Raw genomic sequence first — 21,139 nt, 5'->3', positions numbered from 1 at the left:
TGTCCCGGATGGCAAAGAAAACGTAATTCGTGATGTCATCACTGCAGGTCATGCTGGGTATGTTAAAAGGGAAATGTTTGACCTGAAGAAGGAAAGTGGTGATCAAATTCTGGCCATGAACCTTGACCATGGGTGAAGCTCTTTCTGCCTATCTCTTTTAAGACTGAAGGATTAAGGCCGGCGCCGCAGCTCAATGGGCTAATCCTCCGCCTACGGTGCCAGCACACCGGGTTCTAGTCCTGGTCAGGGCGCCAGTTTCTGTCCCAGTCGCTCCTCTTCCTGTCCAGCTCTCTGCTGTGGCCCAGGAGTGCAGTAGAGGATGGCTCAAGTGCTTGGGCCCTGCACCCGCATGGGAGACCAGGAGAAGCACCTGGCTCCTGGCTTTGAATCAGTGTGGTGCACCGGCTGCAGCGGCCATTAGGGGGTGAACCAACGGAAAAGGAAGACCTTTCTCTCTGTCTCTCTCTCTCTCTCACTGTCCACTCTGCCTGTCCAAAAAAAAAAAAAAAAAGACTGAAGGATTAGAGATTTCAAACAGGAAGGAAACCACCAGCAATTGGTTACAAATTCAGCAGTGGGCATTTTTGATTGGCCAAGTATTAACCTTGCAACCCCAGGCAAGTCACTAAATCTCACTCTCTCTCTTTCTCTTTCTCTCTCCCTCTCTCTCTTTCTGTCTCTGTAAATCAGGGATAACCAGGGCCACGAGATACAATTATAGAGGTTGTATGCTGCACAAAGGAACCAAGGCAAAACACAAGAAGCTGAACATTGTCTATATCCCACGTACCCAGTCATGCACCTGCACAGCCATATCTCCCCTTAGGAGACACCATTTTCTAAATCACAAAGGTTAAATTGCCTCTATTTTAAATATTTACGATCATTTCTATTTGCCTTGTTGAAATAAGGGTTTTACTGAAAAACGTTTTCATTTGGGATCTGTCTTTTGAAATTTTGAAACTTTTTTATGGTACCTAATTAAAAGATTATCAAATTAAGACCTCACAAGGAGCTACTTACATTTTCTTCTTCCACTTCCATCCCCTCTTTCAATCCTCAACCCCTTGCAATCTGACTTCCTCGTTGGTTCAAATGCCTGTACAGTTGGGTCAAAGCCAGGAGCCAGGAACTGCATTCAGGTTTACCACTGGAACCCAAGCACTTGAACCATCACCTTCTGCCTCCCAGGGTATGCATTAGCAGGAAGCTAGATCAGCAGTGGGAGCAGGACTGAATCTCAGAGACTCAGATATGGGATGCAGGTGTCCCAAGCAGCATCTTAAACCTTCTGCACCACAACCTTGGTCTGCCCTTGCAAATCTCTTTCTTATAGCAGAATGCTATCTGACAAATGTAAAATAACCAATAAGGTTTTTTTTTCAACCACTATTTGCAACTGTCACAGTAATGTTTTATTCTGGCTTACTAAAACAAGCATCTGAAAGTGTGATGAACAAAAGGTTATTAATGAGGTCTTGAGGGATCTTCTCATAATTTGTTTATCAATTATAAAGAAGATGTGGCAACTGTAAAATGGAGAAACCTATCAGATGATACCTGAACCAAGGGACCAGAGATAACAGTATTATCCAGTTTATCTGTTATTGCATAAAGAATTACTCCAAAACTTGGTGATTTAAAACAATTCATGATTATCTTTCATAATTATCGGTATTGGAGGACTTTAGTTGGGATTGCTCATGCAGTTGCGTTCAGCTGTTGGGTGAGACAATTTATCTGCAGATTCAACATCAATTTGCTCAAACATCCAAGATGGCTTCTTTGCTCAGATGCCTAGTGCCTGGAACAGCTGACATGGCTGACCAGACAGCCCTTTGTCTGCAAGGAGCTGGCTTGGGCTCCTTCACTGGTTGGTGATCTCAGACTTTTTATGGTGGTTGCTTACCCTTGGAGTGAGCATTCCAACCAAACCAACATTCCAAGAGCAGCATTCCAAGAGATCAAGGCAGAGACTGCAAGGCTTTTTCAGACCCAGCATAAAAAGTTATACAGTGGCCAGTGCTGTGGCATAGTGGGTAAAGCTGCCACCAGCAACTCCGGCATCCCATACGGGTGCTGGTGCGTGAACCAGCTGTTTCACTTCCAATGCTGCTCCCTGCTATGGCTTTGGTAAACAGCGGAAGATGGCCCAAGTGCTTCGGCCCCTGCACCAACATGGGAGACCCAGAAGAAGCTCCCAGCTCCTGGCTTCAGATTGGCCCAGCCCCAACCATTGAGGCCATTTGGGGAGTGAACCAATGAATGGAAGACCTCTCTCTCCTTTTCTGTCTCTGCCTCTGCCTCTGCCTCTCTGTAATTCTGCCTTTGAAATAAATAAATAAATCTTGGGGAAAAAAAAAAAAGCTACACAGAGTCACATCGGCCACATTCTATTGATTACAAGAAAATCTCAGGAACAGACCCAGTCAAGGAGAGGAAACTACATAAGGCCATGAAAACTGTAGATGTGGTACACTAAAGAATTGGAGACTTGCTATCAGAGACAACCAAGATGCATTGGTTGACATCATGTACCTCCCATGTGATTCAGTGAAAAAAAATGCTCATGTGTGGGGAGCAATTCGGACTAGACTGAGTTACTGGAATTAAGACTTATTCTATGCATCTGCTCTCCCACAATATGGCGCTGGGAGAGAAGTAAACAGCTTCCGCACAGCTGCCTCCAGTTCAACCAATAAACTGTAGGACTTGCTACTGATTGGAGGAGAGCAGCGTACTTGGCGTGTGGGCAGCCGAGTTGGGATTGGCGGAGGAGGACTATAAAGGAGGAGAGAGACGGCATGCACCAGGAACATCTAAGGGGAACATCTAAGGGGAACATCTAAGGGACCACCTGTGCAGCCCCCAGAGAGCCGGCCGGCGGTGTGCCGCTCCCCTGCGGAAGTGGGGAACGTGGCCAGGGGGAACTGCCCTTCCACGGAGGTGGAAGGGATAGTAGCCAACCCGGGAAGAACCAGCAGCAAACCCGGGGAGGGCCGAGCAGACGAAAGAACAGCGCAGGGTCCTGTGTCGTTCCTCCGTGAAGAGGGGGAGCGACACTCATGCTTTATTCCTGCCAAAAAAGCTTAACGAGTCTAATAATGAGGAAACAATGGGCAGAGGGCATTCTACTAAGCGGCTTACTCTCCTTAAAATCTCAATGTCATGAAAGAGGAAGGGGGAAGGAACCATTTTCTTTTTAAAGATTTATTTATTTATTTGAAAGTCAGAGTTATAGACAGAGAGAGGCAGAAGCAGAGAGAGAGAGATAGAAAGTCTTCCATCTGCTTGTTCACTTCTCAAAGAGCTGCAACAGATGGAGCTGGGCCTATCCAAAACCAGGAGTCAGGAGCTTCTTCTGGGTCTCTCATGAGGGTGCAGGGGCCCAAACACCCGGGCCATTTTCTACTGCTTTCCCAGGCCATAGCAGAGAGCTGGATCAGAAATGGAACAGCCAGGATTCAAACCAGTGCCATATGGGATTCTGGCACTGCAACCAGCAACTTAACCTGTTATGCCACAGCACCAGCCCCAGAGAACCAACTCATTTCAAAATGAGATAAAAAGAAAGAAGCAAGGGCAGGCATTTGGCCTGTGGGTTAAGAAGTGTATTAAAATGCTTGTGGGGATCAGTGCTGTGGTGTAGTGAGTAAAGCCGCAGCCTGCAGTGCCAATCCAGGTCTGTTATGGCCTGAGAAAGCAGTAGAAGATGGCCCAAGTCCTTGGGCCCCCGCACTCAGGTGGAAGACCCAGAAGAAACTCCTGGCTCCTGGCTTCGGATCAGCACAGCTCCGAAGGTTGCGGCCAACTGGGGAGTGAAACAGTGGGTGGAATACCTCTCTTTCTCTCTCTGCTTCTCCTACTCTCTCTGTGTAACTCTGACTTTCAAATAAATAAATCTTTTTAAAAAAATGCTCATGTCCCATTATCAGAGTACCTGGGTTTGATTCCCAGCTCTGTCTCTTGATTCTATCTTCTTGCCAATGCAGACCCCAGGGAAGCAACAGTCTTGACTCAAAGTCGTTGGGTCTGTGCCACCTCCAAGGGAGATCTGGATTGAATTCCTGGCTCCCAGCTTCAGTTCAGCTATATCCTGACCTTTGTGAGCTGTTGGGGAGTGAACCAGTAGATAGGACTTTACTCTCCTGTCTCCTTAGATAAATAAGTAGAAAGAAAAAAAGAAAGAGAGAGAAAGAGAGCCTACATTGTGTTTCCTAAACAAACTTTACCTTAGGGTGAACTGAGAGAAAATTCTTCCTTAGAGGAATTCAGCTAATAAAAGAAAATCTCCACTCAGTATCTCTAGACCAGGGGTCCGAAAATGACAGCTCTCAGTATAACCGAAAGCTTGGTCCCTGGCTACAATGCCAAATCAAAATTATGAGGACAGGTTTCAGGAGAAAGTTGAATCTATCGCTAGATGAAAACAGTAGCAGAACTGTCGCCCTGCTTAGTGAGGGCGGTCTGGGGAGGCGGGATCACTAGGTCAGCCCGAAGCCAACTGTGGACCTGATAGCGGGCAGTCTCAAACACCAGGGCAGTTCTCTGAGAAACTTGCTTCCTGGCTTGGCTTCATCGTGTGTTATGGGCTGGGCTGGGCCTACATTTATTTTCCAGACTGTTGTCTTTTACTTAGAGAAGAATTCTAAGTGCAGACCCAAACACAGCATGCAATGTGATAAACTTTATTTACGAAGTGAGAAAAATACACGGGCTCATTAAAGCTTTATTTCTGGAAAGTAGGCTAAAGAAAGGGAATTACCAGACCCTGCTCAGCTTATCCTGAGTCCATGAGGAGAGAGCTTCTGTTCTTCCTAGCTTTTTATGAGCTTTAGAAAAATGGAAGCGTTCACATGCTACCACCCCGACGTCCCGGTTAAGAGGAAGTAATTCCTGGGGTGTGGTCCCCTGATTGACAGGTAGGTGAACATGGCAACATAGAGCAAAGGAAGTAAGGCTTCTGGCTCCTGGACTTAAAATTATCTATCTAAGCTGTCCCATATCTAAAGCAGGATATTATACACAACTAATAGCTACAAAACTTTATTTGACCAAGATCAGAAGGAGGCAAAAATATCATGTTAGCAGATTCCAGTAATTCATTAATTAGGATAAAGCCTACTCAGCCTAGAGCCCATGCTTATCTGTGACCCTAAATTCAAACCTCCAGCCATGCTGACTAGGGAAGGCCAGGTTACTTTGCACCTGACCTCCTCAAGGCCTATTTCTGGAAATCACAAGCAGGCATCACTTATTTGATGGAACAGACGTTATAGTCAGCTACAGCCTCACTAGTTTGCTTTTGTTCATCAGAGTGGAAAAAGGAAAAGGAAGATGTTACTGTGGGACAAATTCAGCCCAATATTTGTCTGTATAAGTAAATTTGAATACAGGTGTCTTAGTCCACTTGTGCCGCTCTTTGTTAGCAGACAAAAGCAGTCCATTCTCTTGGGGTGTCACTGAATAATCACTCTAATGCAGGAGCTGCTCAAAGTAAAGGTTGGTTTACTTGTGACAAATAAAGGAGACAGTGCAAACGTATATTTCCTTAAAAAATAAAAAATAAAGGCCTCCCTGAGAAGTTGTTTGCTAGGAAGTTTAGAGCTAGGGTTAGGGGAGTGTCCAAGGATGTAGAAAATACATGTGTGTTTGAGACTCCCATCAGACTGGTTTCTTCCAGCTTTGCTTGCTGGACCAGAAGTCTGGCCCTCTCTGAGTACAATGCTGCAAGATAAGGTTTCCTGGAACTTCCTGAAAAACAAACTCAAGGGAGAAAACTGTTCCAAATTCTGGCTTGTGAGTTCCAGTGCCCCCCTCTTGCCTAAATTCTATCCTCTTAGTTACACTTTGGCAAAATACCTGAGAGGGTATCATTTACAAGAACAGAGATGTATTTGTCGAGTTCTGGAGTCTAGGAGTCCAAGATTAAGGTGCCAGAAGGTTCAGTATCTGTTGCGGCTGGGGTTGTGGTGGAACACATTAAGCTGCCATCTGCAGTGCTGGAATCCCAAATGGGCACAGCTTCGAGTCCCAGCTGTTCCACTTCCCAACCAGCTCCCTGCTAATGCACCTGAGAAAGCAGCAGAGGACAGCCCAAGTACTTGAGCTCCTGCACCCACATGAGAGACCTGGAAAAATTTCCTGGCTGCTGTCTTCTGGCTCCAGGTTGACCCAGCCCTGGCTGTTGTGGCCATCTGGGGAGTGAACCAGCTGATGGAAGACCTCTCTCTCTCTCTCCCTCTCTGCAACTATGCCTTGCAAATGAATAAAATAAATCTTAAAAAAAAAAAAAAAAGGAAATAAAAGAAGGAAGAAAAATGACCTGGTCTTCACTTCCAAGATAGCATCTGACTGTGGTAGAGGTCTCCCCAAAGTCAAAAAGAGGAAGAGAGAGAGAGAGAGAGAGAAAGAATGAACCTCATCTTGTGAATCGAAAGTTGTTATTATCTGCTTGCCTGAGAATGTTTCATTTGTAACTGTTTCAACTTCCACTTGATAGCAAAGAGTAGTGGTATTAACCCTTGCCAGATAGTATACTGCTCAGTGTGTGTGTGGAAGAAATATTAGATGCATTAAGAAAAACTAGTTAAACATTATCAGTAACTATGTATGCATGCACAATATTGTATCAATTCCTATACCTGCCATGTGACATTAGAATATCCAATTAAATGTATGTGTGTAATCACATATGGGGGACAAAGAAGCTAGAAACACATGTAAGAATACACCCCACTTTGTTGAGGGCTCAGATGTGAATACAACTGGGCCTATGCAAGCAGAATAAAAGGCTGCTTCCTTGCCTTGGTGTCTGGTCTCTGCTCAGGAATCCCACTACATGACTGCTTTATCCTCCCAAGGGAAGGAGGGCTGTGTCCCCCATGGTAGAGGAACAAAAGAGAGCAAATGGGGTCACAGGTTAAGTACATCACCTATTAACACTGTAGCAGGATTCCTGTACAGAGACAAGACACCAAAGCCTTTAACAGGACGAAATATTTTATTATTTATGTCAGCATAAGGCCCAGTTGGAATTTCTTATCCAAAAGCCTGAACCCAGAATAAATAAGGGTATTTTATGTATGGTTTTAGCCTTTTTCTATCTTAAATGGTTACAAGCATATACTTGATTACATAGTCATATGTTATATGATGGCCACAAGAATTGATACAATACTGCAAATGGGTACATAGTTACTGATTTTTTTTCCCCACACATATACTGAGCTTTACACTGTCTAGCAAGGGTTAACATCATCCCCAGGTGCTAACAAGCAGGAGCCCAAGCAGTAAATTCACAGGCAAGCAGATAACAACTCCATTCTATTCCCAGGTTCCTCTCTTCTTCTTATGACCTTGGGGAAGGCCTCTACCACAACTTCGATCATGTTAGTTAGAAACAAGTTTAATTAAAAGATAAAGGCTTCTGACACAGCACTGGCATCCCATATGAACACATTGCCTTTCAAATAAATAAAATCAAAATTTTTTTAAAAAGCTGCTCCACTTCTGATCCAGCTCCTTGCTAATACTCCTGGGAAAGCAGCAGAAAACAGCCCAAGTGCGTGGGGCCTATCACCCACATGAGAGACCCGGAAGAAGCTCCTGGCTCCTGGCTTCAGATTGATCCAGCTCTGGTCATTGTGGCCATTCAGGGAGTGAACCAGTGGATGGAAGAGCCCTCTCTCTCTGTCTGTAACTCTGTCTCTCAAGCAAATAAATCTTTAAAAAAAAAACAAAACAGAGAGGGGTCAGTGCTGCGGTGCAGTTGGTTAATCCTCTGCCTGCGGTGCTGACATCCCATCCATATGGGTGCCAGTTCTAGTCCCAGCTGCTCCTCTTCCAATCCAGCTCTCTGCTATAGCCTGTTACAGCAGTAGAAGATGACCCAAGCACTAGGGCCCCTGCACCCACATGGGAGACCTGTAAGAAGCTCCTGGCTTCCGTTCGGCTCAGCTTCGGTCACTGCGACCATTTGGGGAGTGAACCAGCAGATGGAAGACCTCTCTCTCTGTCTCTCCCTCTCTCTCTGTAACTCTACCTCTCAAATAAATAAAATAAAAATGAGAGAAAAAGAGAGAGCTAGGGCCTCATGGCAGGTGGTTAGGTCACTGGGGAGCCACCTGGAAGGAATTAATGTAGTTCTCATAAACCATCCTGTTTGTTCCTGTGACAGCAAGTTGTTATACAAAGAGCAAGCGGCCCTGAATTCCTCTGCCTTCCTGTATCACCCTGTGACTGCTCCCTCCTGATCTCATGTGCTCCCACTATGATGCCATCTGCCCGGCTGTGATGTGGCCAGAGGCCCTCCCCAGGGACCAAACAGATGGGGCCCGCCTGATCTGAGATAAGTACACCTCTTTTCCTTTTGCATCACCCAGCCTTAGGTATTTTGTTACAGCAACAGAAAACCGACTAATACAGAACTCAAACTTCCAACTCTCACTCTTGGGAGCCAACTCAAATAGCAGCTCAGGTCTTTTATGTGTAACTGGGATACTTAGAATTTATTCCACATGCATGACATTTAATGATCAGGAAGAAACTGGGTAGAGTGTATACATGAACTTTTGGGATCCTCTTCTTTAACTTTATCATCTGTAGTATCCCCCTTACTTTTCAATGTTTGTGAGTGACCTAAATTCTGTCTTCTGGTTTTTTATGTCAGAATTCTCACCACCCTTCACAGTGTAGACTAGAGCTAGAATCAATGAAAATGGTAAAACTTTGTCCAGGGCTGTTCCTATTTTCTAAAAGTCATCTCCTAGCATCTGGCTGTTTTGCCTTTTTCTCAGTGCTAATAGACAGTATTTTTGGAATGTTGTGCAGATGTAGAATGACACCAAGGCCTTTTAACAGGAAGTAGTCCTTCATTATGCCAGCATAAGGCCCAGGTGAAATTTCTTATCCTAAAGCCTGAGCCAGAACAAAGAAGGGTTTCTCTTACATAAGGTTTTAGTCTCTTTATCTTCCCTTATATGGTTACATGTATACATTTGATTGTATATTCTAATGTTACGTAGCAGCCACAGGACTAATACAATTCTGGTGCATGGGAAGGTAGTTACTGAAGATTTATTTTTACACACATACTGAGCCATCTGCTGTCTGGCAAGGGCTAACATCATGCTCTGTACTAACAAGTAGAACCTGAAATGGTTACCTATAAAGCAGATAGGGACTATAGTTGAAGCATTCACAGGCAAGCAGATAACAACATTTCATTCCCAGGAGAGATGCCTCCCTGTTTCTTTTTGTGACCTTGGGAAGACCTCTACCACAACTTTAATCTTGTCAGTTAGAAACAAGTCTAATTAAAAGACAAAGACCTCTGCCACACAGAGGCAAAGAATTCCTCATTGTAATCAGGCAGTCAATACATTAGAAGCTTATTCAGCTATTACCAGAAAAGACTCCATTCAAATATTTGGTAAGAAGTTTAAATTTTGATAGAAGAAATGAACAAGACTGGGAGTGGGGGTAGTTTACAATGTGGAAGAGCTACAAATCCTGGATTGTAGAATTTAGGAGAATTTGGATTAATCCTGATTGTTTCCTGAACTGCAAGTCTATATACGTATATAAATATATTAAATATTTATTTTAATTGAAAGGCAGAGACAGAGAGAGGCTGAACTCCCATGTCCTCGCTCACTTCCCAAATGCTTGCAATGACCCCCTGCTGGGCTAAGCTGAAGCCAGAAGCCAGTAACTAAATTCAAGTTCCCATAGGGGTGGCAGGAACCCAACCACTTGACCCATCACCTGCTGCTTTCCACAGCATGTAGAAGCCACAATCAGGAGCAAAAGCCGGGACTTCAACCTCAGCACTCCAATATGAGATGTCAACATCCTAACCAGGGCCTTAACCACTCCTTGTAATTCAGCCTCACTTTTGGTGGCTTATACAGTCTCTTCCTAATCAACTTTCACACTTTTCTTCATGTATCATTTACTTTTCTGAGAATTTGTCCATTTCATCCAGTTTACCTAATTGTTGCCCAACAATTGTTTATATGATTCTTTTTTCAAGATTTATTTATTTATTTATTTGAAAGGCAAAGTGGCAGAAACACAGGGAAAGAGAATCTTCCATCTCCTGGTTTGCTCCCCAAATGGCTGCAATGGCTGGGGTTGGGCCAGGTTAAAGCCAGGAGCTGGGAACTTCATCCAGGCCTCCCACGTGGGTAATAGGGACTCAAGTGTTTGGGCTGTTCTCTGCTTTCCCACATAAGCAGGGAGCTGGATTGGAAGTGGTGCAGTCAGGCCTCAAACCAGAGTTCCAGCAGGGATAGCGCATTGCAGGGAGCAGATTAGCCCACTGTGCTACAACACTGTTCCTACACAGTCCTTTTTATTTCTGTAAGATTGATAGTAATGATTTTACTTTCATTTCTGCTTTTAGTAATTTGAGTCTTTTTTTTTCTCTCCAGTCTAGCTATAAGTTTGTTAATTTTGTTTTTTTGAAGAACCAACTATTGATTTCATTAATACTTTATTGCTTTTCTATTCTTTATTTATCTCTATTCCTGATTACTTTCTTCTTTCTGCTAGCTTTGGATTTAGTTTTACCTTATTTTTAAAAAAGATTTTTTTTTTTTTTTTGGACAGGCAGAGTTAGAGAGAAAGAGAGAAAGAGAGAGAGAGAGAAAGGTCTTCCTTCCATTGGTTTACCCCCCCGAAATGGCCACTACAGCCAGCGCACTGCGCCGATCCAAAGCCAGGAGCCAGGTGCTTCCTCCTGGTCTCCCATGCAGGTGCAGGGCCCAAGCACTCAGGTCATCCTCCACTGCCTTCCTGGGCCACAGAAGAGAGCTGGACTGGAAGAGGAACAACCGGGTCAGAATCTGGCACCCTGACCGGAACTAGAACCTGGGGTGCTGTGGGGAGCAATCCAGACTAGACTGAGTTACTGGAATTAAGACTTATTCTATGCATCTGCTCTCCCACAATATGGCGCTGGGAGAGAAGTAAACAGCTTCTGCACAGCTGCCTCCAGTTCAACCAATAAACTGTAGGACTTGCTCCTGATTGGAGGAGAGCAGCGTACTCGGCGTGTGGGCAGCCGAGTTGGGATTGGCAGAGAAGGACTATAAAGGAGGAGAGAGACGGCATGCACCGGGAACATCTAAGGGGAACATCTAAGGGAACGCCTGTGCAGCCCCCAAAGAGCCGGCCGGCGGTGTGCCGCTCCCCTGCGGAAGTGGGGAATGTGGCCAGGGGGAACTGCCCTTCGACGGAGGTGGAAGGGATAGTAGCCAACCCGGGAAGAACCAGCAGCAAACCCGGGGAGGGCCGAGCAGACGAAAGAACAGCGCAGGGTCCTGTGTCGTTCCTCCACAAAGAGGGGGAGCGACAGGGTGCCGGCACCGTAGGCAGAGGATTAGCCTAGTGAGCCACAGCACCGGCTAGATTTTTTTTTTATTTGAAAAGCATAAGTACAGAGAGAGAGAAAGGGAGGGACAGAGAAAGAGATTTTAAATCTGCTGGTTCACTCCCCACATGACTGCAACAGCTGGAGCTAGACCAATCCAAAACCAGGAACCAGGAACTTAGTTCCCAGGCACATGGGTGCAGGGGCCCAAGCACTTGGGCCATCTTCTGCTGCTTTCCCAGGCACATTAGCAGGGAGCTGGATTGGAAGTGGAGCAGCCAGGACTCGAACTGATGCTGCCTGAAGGCTGTGGCTTTACCCACTAAAGCTCAGCACTAGCTCTTGCCCTTATTTTTCAAGTTCCTTAAGATGAGAAGTATGGTTATTGGTTTAAGAGCTTTCTTTTTTAAATTAAAAAAAAATTTAAATTTATTTCATTTTTATAATATACATTTTTCTATGCTTTTTTCGACTTAATTTATTAGAAAGGCAGAGAGAAAGAGAGATCTTCCTTCTACTGGATCACTCCCAAAATGTTCAAAACAGCCAGAGCTGGACCAAGCTGAAGCCAGGAGCCTAGAACTCAATCAGGTCTCCCACGTGGGTGGCAGGGACACAAGTACTTGAACAATCACCTGCTACCTCCCAGGGTCCACAATAGCAGGAAGCTGGCTCAAAAACAGAGGCAAGGGGCCAGCGCTGTGGTGTAGCTGATGGGGCGCTGCCTGCAGTGCCGGCATCCCATGTGGGTCCTGGCTGCTTCACTTCCAATCCAGCTCTCTGCCATGGCCTGAAAATGCTGCAGAGGTTGGCCTGAGTCATTGAGCCCCTGCACCCACATGGGAGACTTGGAAGAAAAGCCTCTCTCTTCTTTTCTCTCTCTCTCTGCCTCTGCCTCTCTAACTCTGCCTTTCAAATAAATAAATAAATCTTAAAAAAAAAAAAAAAAAGCATAGGCAAAACTACCCCAAGTAGTCCTATTTGGGATACAGGTATCCCAAATTGCTGGGCCAAACTCCCAACCCTCTTTTTTTTTTTAATATGAACATTTACAGATATAAATTTCCCCATAATCACCAATTTTGCTGCATTCCATAGGTGTTGGTATATTGTGTTTTTGGTTTTATTCACCTCAAAGTTTTTCTATTTTCTAAATTCTCTCATGATTTCTCCTTTAATGCATTGGTTATTTAGAAATGTGTTAATTTTCAATTATTTGTGAATTTTTCAAATTTCTTTATGTTTTACAGATGTATGTTGGGGTTGGGTCTAGTAGGTCTGTAGAGTTGTTCAAGTCTTCTATTTCCTTCTGATCTATCTAGTCCTTTATGAAAAGTATCGAATTCCCCAACTATTAGTGTAGAACTGTCTAAAATTGGATTTGATTACATTGTATGCCCATTCACACAGATTTGTAGTTATTGTTTTAAGATGTAATTTATTTATCTGAAATGCAGAACAATGCGGCGGGGGAGAGAGAGAGAGAGAGAAATATTCCATTGGCTGGCTCACTCCCCAAATGACCACAATACAATTTGAACCTCCAACTCTCTCCAGGTTTTCCACTTGGGCAGCAGGGGCCAAGTACTTGTGCAATTTTCTGCTGCCTCCCCAGATACATTAGTAGTGAGCTGGATTGAAAGTAGAGCAGCCAGGACTCAAACCAGTGCTCTGACTATGGCATGCTGGCATCACAGGCAGCAGCTTAACCTCCTGTGCCACAATGCCAGCCCCTATGAAATTGTCTTCTAAATCTTTTTTTAAAAAGAGAGGATACTGGCTGGCACCGCGGCTCACTTGGCTAATCCTCCGCCTGCGGCACCGGCACCCCGGGTTCTAGTCCCAGTTGCTCCTCTTCCAGTCCAGCTCTCTGCTGTGGCCCAGGAAGGCAGTAGAGGATGGCCCAAGTCCTTGGGCCCTGCACCTGCATGGGAGACCAGGAGAAGCACCTGGCTCCTGGCTTCAGATTGGCACAGCGTGCCAGCCATAGCGGCCATTTGGGGGGTGAACTAACAGAAAGGAAGACCATTCTCTCTGTCTCTCTTTCCCACTAACTCTGCCTGTCAGAGAGAGAGAGAGAGAGAGAGAGAGAGAGAGAGAGAGAGAGAGGATACTAACCAAAAAGTAAAAACTAATGCTTTTTGTAGTCAACTATGTAGTTACTTTTACTGGTGTAATTTCTTCATATGGCTGTGAGTCACTCTTTGCCATCCTTTCCATTGAACCTGGACTTCCTTTCGCATTTCTTGTAAGGGCAGGTCTACTGGTGAAGAATTCCCTCTGGACATCTTCATTTGTTTTCTTCTTCTATCCCTTTCTCCTTTGTTTAAAAATTTTTTAGGGGCTGGCATTGTGGCACAGCAGGTTAAGCCACCACTTGTAATGTCAGCATCCCATATCAAGAGCACCTGTTTGAGTTCTGGTTTCTCTGCTTGTAATCAAGCTTCCTGCTAATGTACCCAGGACACCTGCAGAAACGCTGCCACCCACATCAGAGGACAGGCTGGAGTTCCTGGATCTTGGCTTCAGCTTCGCCCAGACTTGACTGTAGCAACCACTTGGGGACTGAACTAGCAGATGGAAGTCTCTCTCTCTCTCTTGCTCTTTCAAATAAATAATCTTTAAAAAATTTTTTTAATTTATTTTTTAATTAATTATTTGAGAGGCAGAAAGAGTTCCCATCCACTGGTTCACTCCCAAATACCTGTAATGGCCCCCAGCTAACACAAAACTGGGAGCTGGTAACTCAGTGCAGGTCTCCTTGACTGGAATTCATCTACTGGAGCCGTCACTGCTGCCTCCCAAGGTCTGCAGTACCGTGAAGCTGGAGTCAGGAGCAGAGGCAAAAACTGAACGCATGCACTCTTATGCAGGATGAGGTTGTCTTGACCGACATCATAACCAGTAGACCAAACACTGCCCTTTGCTTTATTTTTATTTTTTTAAAAAGACTTCTAATTTATTTTAGAGGTAGAGTTACAGACAGTGAGGAGAGACAGAGAGAAAGTTCTTCCATCCATTGGTTCACTCTCCAATGGCCACAATGGCCAGAGCTGCACTGATCCAAAGCCAGGAGCCAGGAGCTTCTTCTTGATCTCCCATGTGGGTGCAGGGGCCCAACCACTTGGGCCATCTTCTACTGCTATCCCAGGCCACAGCAGAGAGCTGGATTAGAAGTGGAGCAACTGGGACTAGAACCGGCGCCCGTATGAGATGCTGGCACCACGGGCAGAGGATTAACCTAGTGAGCCACAGCACCAGCCCCTAATTAAACTTGTTTCTAACTGACATGATTAGAGCTGTGGTAGAAACCTTCTCAAGGTCAAAAAAGAAAAAGGGAGGCATCCGTCCTGGGAATGAAATGTAGTTGTTATCTGTTTGCCTATGAATGCTTCAAATGTAGTTACCATCTGCTTCTATGTTGTTGTACCTGAGCGAGTGCAAACAGAGGAGCACCACACATTGATAAAATTTGATGGTCCTTTATTGCCAGTGGTGGAGAGTAGACTCATGCCCTAAAGAACTCTCGACCCCAAAACCCAAAGCAGCAGAATTTATAAAGGAAAAAATGGAAGGGGGAATGCATGGTTGCTAGGATCAGGGAGGAATATATGGTTACTGGGGTCAAGCTAATTTAAAGCCTGTACAAAGCTAATATCAATTATAATCTTAACAATACCAGTTACAATCTTAACAATTTCAATTATAATTCTGACATTTATCCAGGTATTGGCCTAAATCATACATGGGACCTAGACAAATTACAATCTTATCATTAACCCAGGTGCAGCCTATCTGTTTTTAAGCTTGAGTGATCATGCTAGGGAGTTTCTATGCTTTGCCAAGTGTGATGCAGTTTGCCAAGTGTGATGTAGTGGACTGCTATTGTCTGAGTCATAATTAGGTCATAATTTCATGGGGGGAGGGTATTTTTTTCAAGATGGAGTCCCAGGTGCTCCAAAATAGAGTCCCTACTGTCAAGGTGTTACTTCAATGTAACCATAGTGAGGTTCTGCTTGTTAGTACAGAGCAATGAGGCCAATCCTTGCCAGACAGCAGACGGCTCAGTATGTGTGTAAAACACGTATACCTTCAGTTAACTACATTTGTATTGTATCAATCTTCTGGCTGCTATGTAACATTAGAATATCCAATCAAATTTTACATGTAACCATATAAGGGAGACAAGAGGTTAAAACCGTATATAAGGAAAAACCTTTCTTTGTTCTGGGCTCAGGGTTTTGGATAAGAAATTCCACCTGGGCCTTGTGCCAGCATAATAAAAGACCTCTTCCTGTTAAGAGACCTTCGTGTCTTGTCTCCGTATACGAATCCTGCTTCAGGGACTCGAACCAGTACCCATACGGAATGCTGGTGCTGCAGGCTGTAGCTTGAACCCGCTGCACCGCAACACAAGCCCTGTGGCAGAGTTACAGACAGAGAGAGGAAGAGACAGAGGGAGAGGTCTTCCAGTTGCTGGTTTTCTCCCCAAATGGCCGCAACAGCCAGAGCTGGGCTGATCCAAAGCCAGGAACCAGGGGTGCAGGGTACAGAGACTCAAGCACTTGGTCCATCTTCCACTGCTTTTCCAGGCCATTAGCAGGGAGCTGGATCAGAAGTGGAGCAGCCAGGACTAGAACCCATTTGGGATGCCAGGTGGAGGTTTAACCTACCACGCCACAGTGCTGGGCCCTTAGTGACTTTTTTGAACTAATTCTGTGAAGACTGTATTCTTTTGTGTGTGATCATCAGATTCTCTGATTCATTAGTTTAGAGATTATTTTAACAGAGATGTCTTTTATTACATGCTTGGAATCAAAAGAATAAAAAGATAAATAGTCAAAATACAAGGAAGCATTCTGTTTATGCTAATTACCCGTGACTGGGGCCCTCCTTTAATGCTTAGCAAGGCAGTTTATACCACACTGTCTCAGCCTCCTCTTTCCACTTGCACAGATGTGGGAATTTAGTGTATCTGCAGGTCTTTTCTGAGAATATATCCAGACCAGAGCATGTACATGAGCTTCTAGACTCCCCAGATTAAAAGGGAGCATTTTCTTTTCTCTTTATTGATTTATTTATTTGAAAAACATAGTGATAGAGAGAGAAACAGAGATAGATTTTTCTCTCCACTGGTTCATTCCCCAGTTGGCTGCAACAGCCAGCTACTCTTCCACAAAGGTAGTGGGGACCCAAGTTCCTGGGCCAGTCTCCACTGCCTTGCCAGGTGCATTAGCAGGAAGCTGGATCAAAATCATAGCAGCTCAAAAACTGGCAAACTGGGATGCTGGTATTGCAAGCAGCAGCTTAATCCATTGCACCCTTAAAAGAAAGCTTTTTAAAAAAGTTTATTTCTATCTACTTGAAAGGTACAGTTAAAGAGAAAGAGATTTTTTTTTTCAAATTTATTTGAAAGGCAGAGTTACAGAAGGCAAGAGAAAACAAAAGAGATCTTCCATCCACTGATTCAGTTCCCAGATGGCTGCAACAGTTAGGGCTGGGAAAGGGTGAAGCTAGCAGTTTCATCTGGGTTTCCCATCTGGGTGCAGGAGCCCAACTTATTTGGGCCATCCACTACTACTTTCTCAGGCTCATTAGCAGGGAGCTGGATTGGAAGTTGAGCAGCCAGACTTGAACTGGTGCCCATATTGGATGCAGCTGGGAATTGAACCAGCCTCCATATGGAATGCCAGCATTACAGGTGATGGCTTTACCCACTATGCCACAATGCCAGCGCTGAGAGAGAGAGAGAGATCTATTCACTAGTTCACTCTTCATATACCAACCAACAGCCAAGGCTAAGTCAAGCCAAAGCTAGGAGCCCAGAACTCAATCCAAGTGTTCCATGTGGATAGTAGGGACCCAGCTACTTCCAGGGATGCATTAGCAGGAAGCTGCATCAGAAGTGGAGTAGCCCAGACTTGAAAAGGCACTCCAATACAGGATATGAGCAGCCCAAGTGATGGCTTAACCCCTTCACCACAAGGCCTCCCCCTTTTAAAAGGAAGCTTTGTAAAGTCCTTCTTGTCCCAAATATCTCATTTCCCCAGGGTTTTTCTTCCCAGGATTCTTGGTTCAATACTTTTCCCAATTGTTATATCTTACCTCCCATGACAGTGACTAATATCTTCATTTATTTTTGAAACATTTTGTTTATTTGAAAAGCAGCAAGAGACAGAGAGCTCCTTGACCCCCTGGTTCACTCCCCAAATGCCAGCAAGAGCCAGGATTGGGACAGTCAGGAGCCAAGGCTGGGCCAGGCAGAAGCCAGGAGCTCCTTCTGGGTCTCCCACATGGATGGCAGGAACCCAAGTACTTGGGCCATCCTCCACTGCTTCCCAAGCACATTATTAGTAGGAATGCTGGATCAGAATTGTGTATTAGCCAGGATTCAAACCAGGTATTCAGATATGGAATATGAGCATCCCAAAGCAGGGAGCCACAATGCACGCCAGGCAGTTGCTAATGTTTGCCTTTAAATGCTTTTTTTTTTCTTTTTTTTTTTCTTTTTTTTTGACAGGCAGAGTGGACAGTGAGAGAGAGAGACAGAGAGAAAGGTCTTCCTTTGCCGTTGGTTCACCCTCCAATGGCCGCCGCGGCTGGCACTCTGCGGCCGGTGCGCTGCGCTGATCCGATGGCAGGAGCCAGGAGCCAGGTGCTTCTCCTGGTCTCCCATGGGGTGCAGGGCCCAAGCACCTGGGCCATCCTCTACTGCACTCCCTGGCCACAGCAGAGGGCTGGCCTGGAAGAGGGGCAACCGGGACAGAATCTTCCGCCCCGACCGGACTAGAACCCGGTGTGCCGGCGCCGCTAGGCGGAGGATTAGCCTAGTGAGCCGCGGCGCCGGCCTGCCTTTAAATGCTTTTGACAAACACTGCCTGGAAAGCTGCCCTGCCTTGTGGAAGCATTCAGGCAGGTGAAATAAAAGTCACGGGACGGTGCTGTGGTCCATAGGATTAAGCCACCACCTATAACACCGGCATCCCATATGAGCTCTGGTTCACAACCTGGTTGCTCCCCTTCCTACCTAACTCCCTACAAATGAGCCTGGGAAAATCCCAAAAGATGGCCCAAGTGCTTGGGCCCCTGCCACCCGTGTGGGAGACGAGGATGGAGTTTCAGCATAGGATATTGGCTTCCTTCTGCCATGTGGGGAGTGAACCAGCAGATGGAGGATGTCTCTCCCTCTCCTCTCTCCCTCTCAGTAACTCCTTCAAATAAATAAAATAAATATTTTGGGGAAAAAAAAGTCAGCTGACCCCTCAGAAACCACACAACTATGAGTCCACATTGCTCCCTGTGGTGATGGTAAACTGTACCAGGGACGCAGGCTGCTGTCTTCAGGGTCAGCTACCTGAAGAATGGGAGATGACCGCACAGCTGCCTTACTATAAGTCTTCAGTTCTCTTCATCTAGTGTTCCCCTGGGTTTTTAAAAAAATTTTTTATTAGTTCTAGAGTTTCCAAAAAAGGTGACTCCGGCAGGTTCGCCAATTTATTCATTGCTTTTGAGGAAGGACAGCTTTCAAGTTCCCTACTCTGCCTTTTTTTTTTTTTTTTTTTTTTTTTGCCATAACTTCATACCATTTACTTAAAATTATCTGAACCTGGAATGCAGAAAAAGAAGACAATTTTGCTAGCACTGACGCTATCACAAGAATGTACTTTGAAAACAGGACCAAAGAGCAGTCACAAGTTTTTAAGCCAGGGCACCATCAGCAAAATTACTTTCATTTCCCTTCAAGGCACCATTTGTTGCATCATCTGTCTTGCTTTACCTCAAGCCCTCAGTGGGGTTGGAGAGCGCAGACCTGGCGATAAGACCTTGGTTTGAATTCTAGATACTTTGTCACTTAAAAGCGATTGATCTTGGGCAAGTCACGTAAATTCTCCAGGACTGTTTCTTTATCTATAAAATAGAAACATACTCTTCTACAAGTGTCAGAAAGACTTAAAGAGATATATGTAAAATGCTTGGCACTCGGTATTTGTTAAATTTGGACCTTAAATTTTGGTTCTTTACCACATTGCAATACATTGTTGGGTCCCCCCACCATTGTTTAAAAAAAAAAAAAACAGAGCCACTTGCTTCCGCTGCAAGAAGGGTTTAGGGGTTCTTATGTGACTTTCACAACACACTGATTTTACTTAGACTTCGTTTGGGGGTGGCCTTGGGAAAAATTGCAGAGCGAAGGGATAAAATCTTCCGAAAGCCCCTCTTTTAGCCTAGAGGCGTACATAAACACACACACACACACACACACACAAACAAAAAACCAAAGACCACGATCCAGACGAGGGAGGGGGGCATGCCAACCCAACAACTTGTGTCTACGTGTGTTACGTGTGTGCGCGCGCGCGCGCCGAACTCTCGGTGCCTTCAGGGTCCCAGTACAGACCAGAATACACAGCAGGAGCAGAGAAGTTCCGAAAGGGAGGCAGACTTTTGGAGATCAGCCCCAAAAGGTCTTGCCACATCACGTTTTCTCACGTGGGCCGCCGGGATATAAGGACTGCAGGAGATCACAACTCTCCTCCTCCAGGGCTCGGGGCTTCCCGCCGCCGGCCGACGACCCCAGCGCACACAGGCTGCAGTTCCCCGGGAATTGCACACCTGCACGCGCCGGCTGCCCGCCTCCCGACACCGGAGGGCCGGGCTCCGCGGTGAGGAGCGGCTGGCTGAAGCAGTGCCCTGTGGGAGTTGTAGTCCGAGGCGGAGGGAGGCTCGAGAGCCGCTGCGGGCGTGGCGCGCTCAGAACTCCATTCCCCGCCGGCCCCCGCGGCCGAAGCTGTTGTCTCTTCCTGTTTGGGGGACGAGGAGTCCCCAGGCGCAAATTGCGAGGATTTAGTAAAGGGGGCTGTTCATCTTCGCACCCAGTTCTCCGAGACTGAAGGTTTGGCCTGCTCAGGTAGAGTACATTCCGTCTTTTTTGCAGTCTCATGTTTCAGGAGGGTGGGAAGGAAACCAACGAGAGGGGAGAGAGGGAGGGCAGGGCTTGCGGTGATGCCGGCTGTCACCTGGGAACTGTCGCGTTTGAGGGTGGTGGGACGGGGAGCAGTGAGGCCAACGCTGGGGACCGCGGAGACGGCGCGCGCTCCTCGCGGGGCTCAGTTGCGGCAAAGTCTGGTCGTCCCGCGGGGGCTCAGGGAATCCGAGGGGCGGTGGGAGTGCGTGCCTGCGAAAGCCTTAGGGGAAAGGCAGGGTCCCGGTAGATTCCTGAACCCCGCGCGAGCTCCCTTCTCTCTCCCTTGCAGGGAAGGGCTGGAGAGGGGAAGTGAGAGAGGGGTCCCCTTTGCACAGATGCGGTGGGAACCACGGCTGGTGAGCTCCGCGGCGCTTTCTGCACGACCCAGCCGTGGGAGTGAGGAGTCTTAATGGTGGGCGTAGGGGTGTCTTCGCTGTCTCAGACTTCTGGACCCAGGAGGGGCTCAGTCTCCTTTTTACAGATGAGAAACTGAGATCCACTGGGTTGGAGAAACCTGCTCACCGCCAGGTAACCAGGTGGTGGCCAGGTTGACTTAAAACATGCTGTCATGACTCCAAGGCAGTGCTTATCCATCGCTGAGATCAGAAGAGCAGCGAGTTCTAAGCCATACCGTCTCCTTTTTTCTTCTTAATGCCTTCAGACGTGACAAAGATCTAGCATAGGCAGGGACATAACAGGCAATCACTGAAGGGATCTTTTTAAAAACGTCTCACCAAGTCAAAGTAACTCTTGTCATGACTTGAAGAACCATCTCTGCCTCATAAGCAACTACAGAC

General features: G+C 46.0%; 1 protein-coding gene and 1 long non-coding RNA gene across 4 annotated transcripts in view; one reads left to right on the top strand and one right to left on the bottom strand.

Moving 5' to 3' along the window:
• Nucleotides 1-51: 51 nt before the first annotated feature.
• On the bottom strand, nucleotides 52-20,016 carry LOC149122392 (uncharacterized). The gene is made up of 3 exons (XR_016220193.1): nucleotides 19,776-20,016; nucleotides 19,155-19,285; nucleotides 52-82 (listed from the first exon to the last, which is right to left on the bottom strand). It is a non-coding gene; the product is annotated as an uncharacterized LOC149122392 (long non-coding RNA).
• A 56-nt stretch (nucleotides 20,017-20,072) lies between these two features.
• SLC38A9 (solute carrier family 38 member 9) overlaps nucleotides 20,073-21,139 on the top strand; it is a 101,994-nt gene continuing 100,927 nt past the window's right edge. For 2 of the 3 annotated variants that reach the window (XR_517789.5, XM_089312796.1), the window contains exon 1: nucleotides 20,092-20,285. The gene's annotated coding sequence lies outside the window, so the exon portion shown is untranslated. Of the gene's footprint in view, nucleotides 20,286-21,139 lie in introns of all 3 variants that reach the window. The other variant, XM_002714039.6, reaches the window with a different exon arrangement.

This window comes from Oryctolagus cuniculus, chromosome 14 (assembly GCF_051225735.1).
Source record: "Oryctolagus cuniculus isolate XC-2025 breed Fujian yellow rabbit chromosome 14, ASM5122573v1, whole genome shotgun sequence".
Taxonomy (NCBI): Eukaryota; Metazoa; Chordata; class Mammalia; order Lagomorpha; family Leporidae; genus Oryctolagus; species Oryctolagus cuniculus.
The sequence above is the reverse complement of the archived record's forward strand: the minus strand, read 5'-3'. Positions and strand labels throughout refer to the sequence as shown.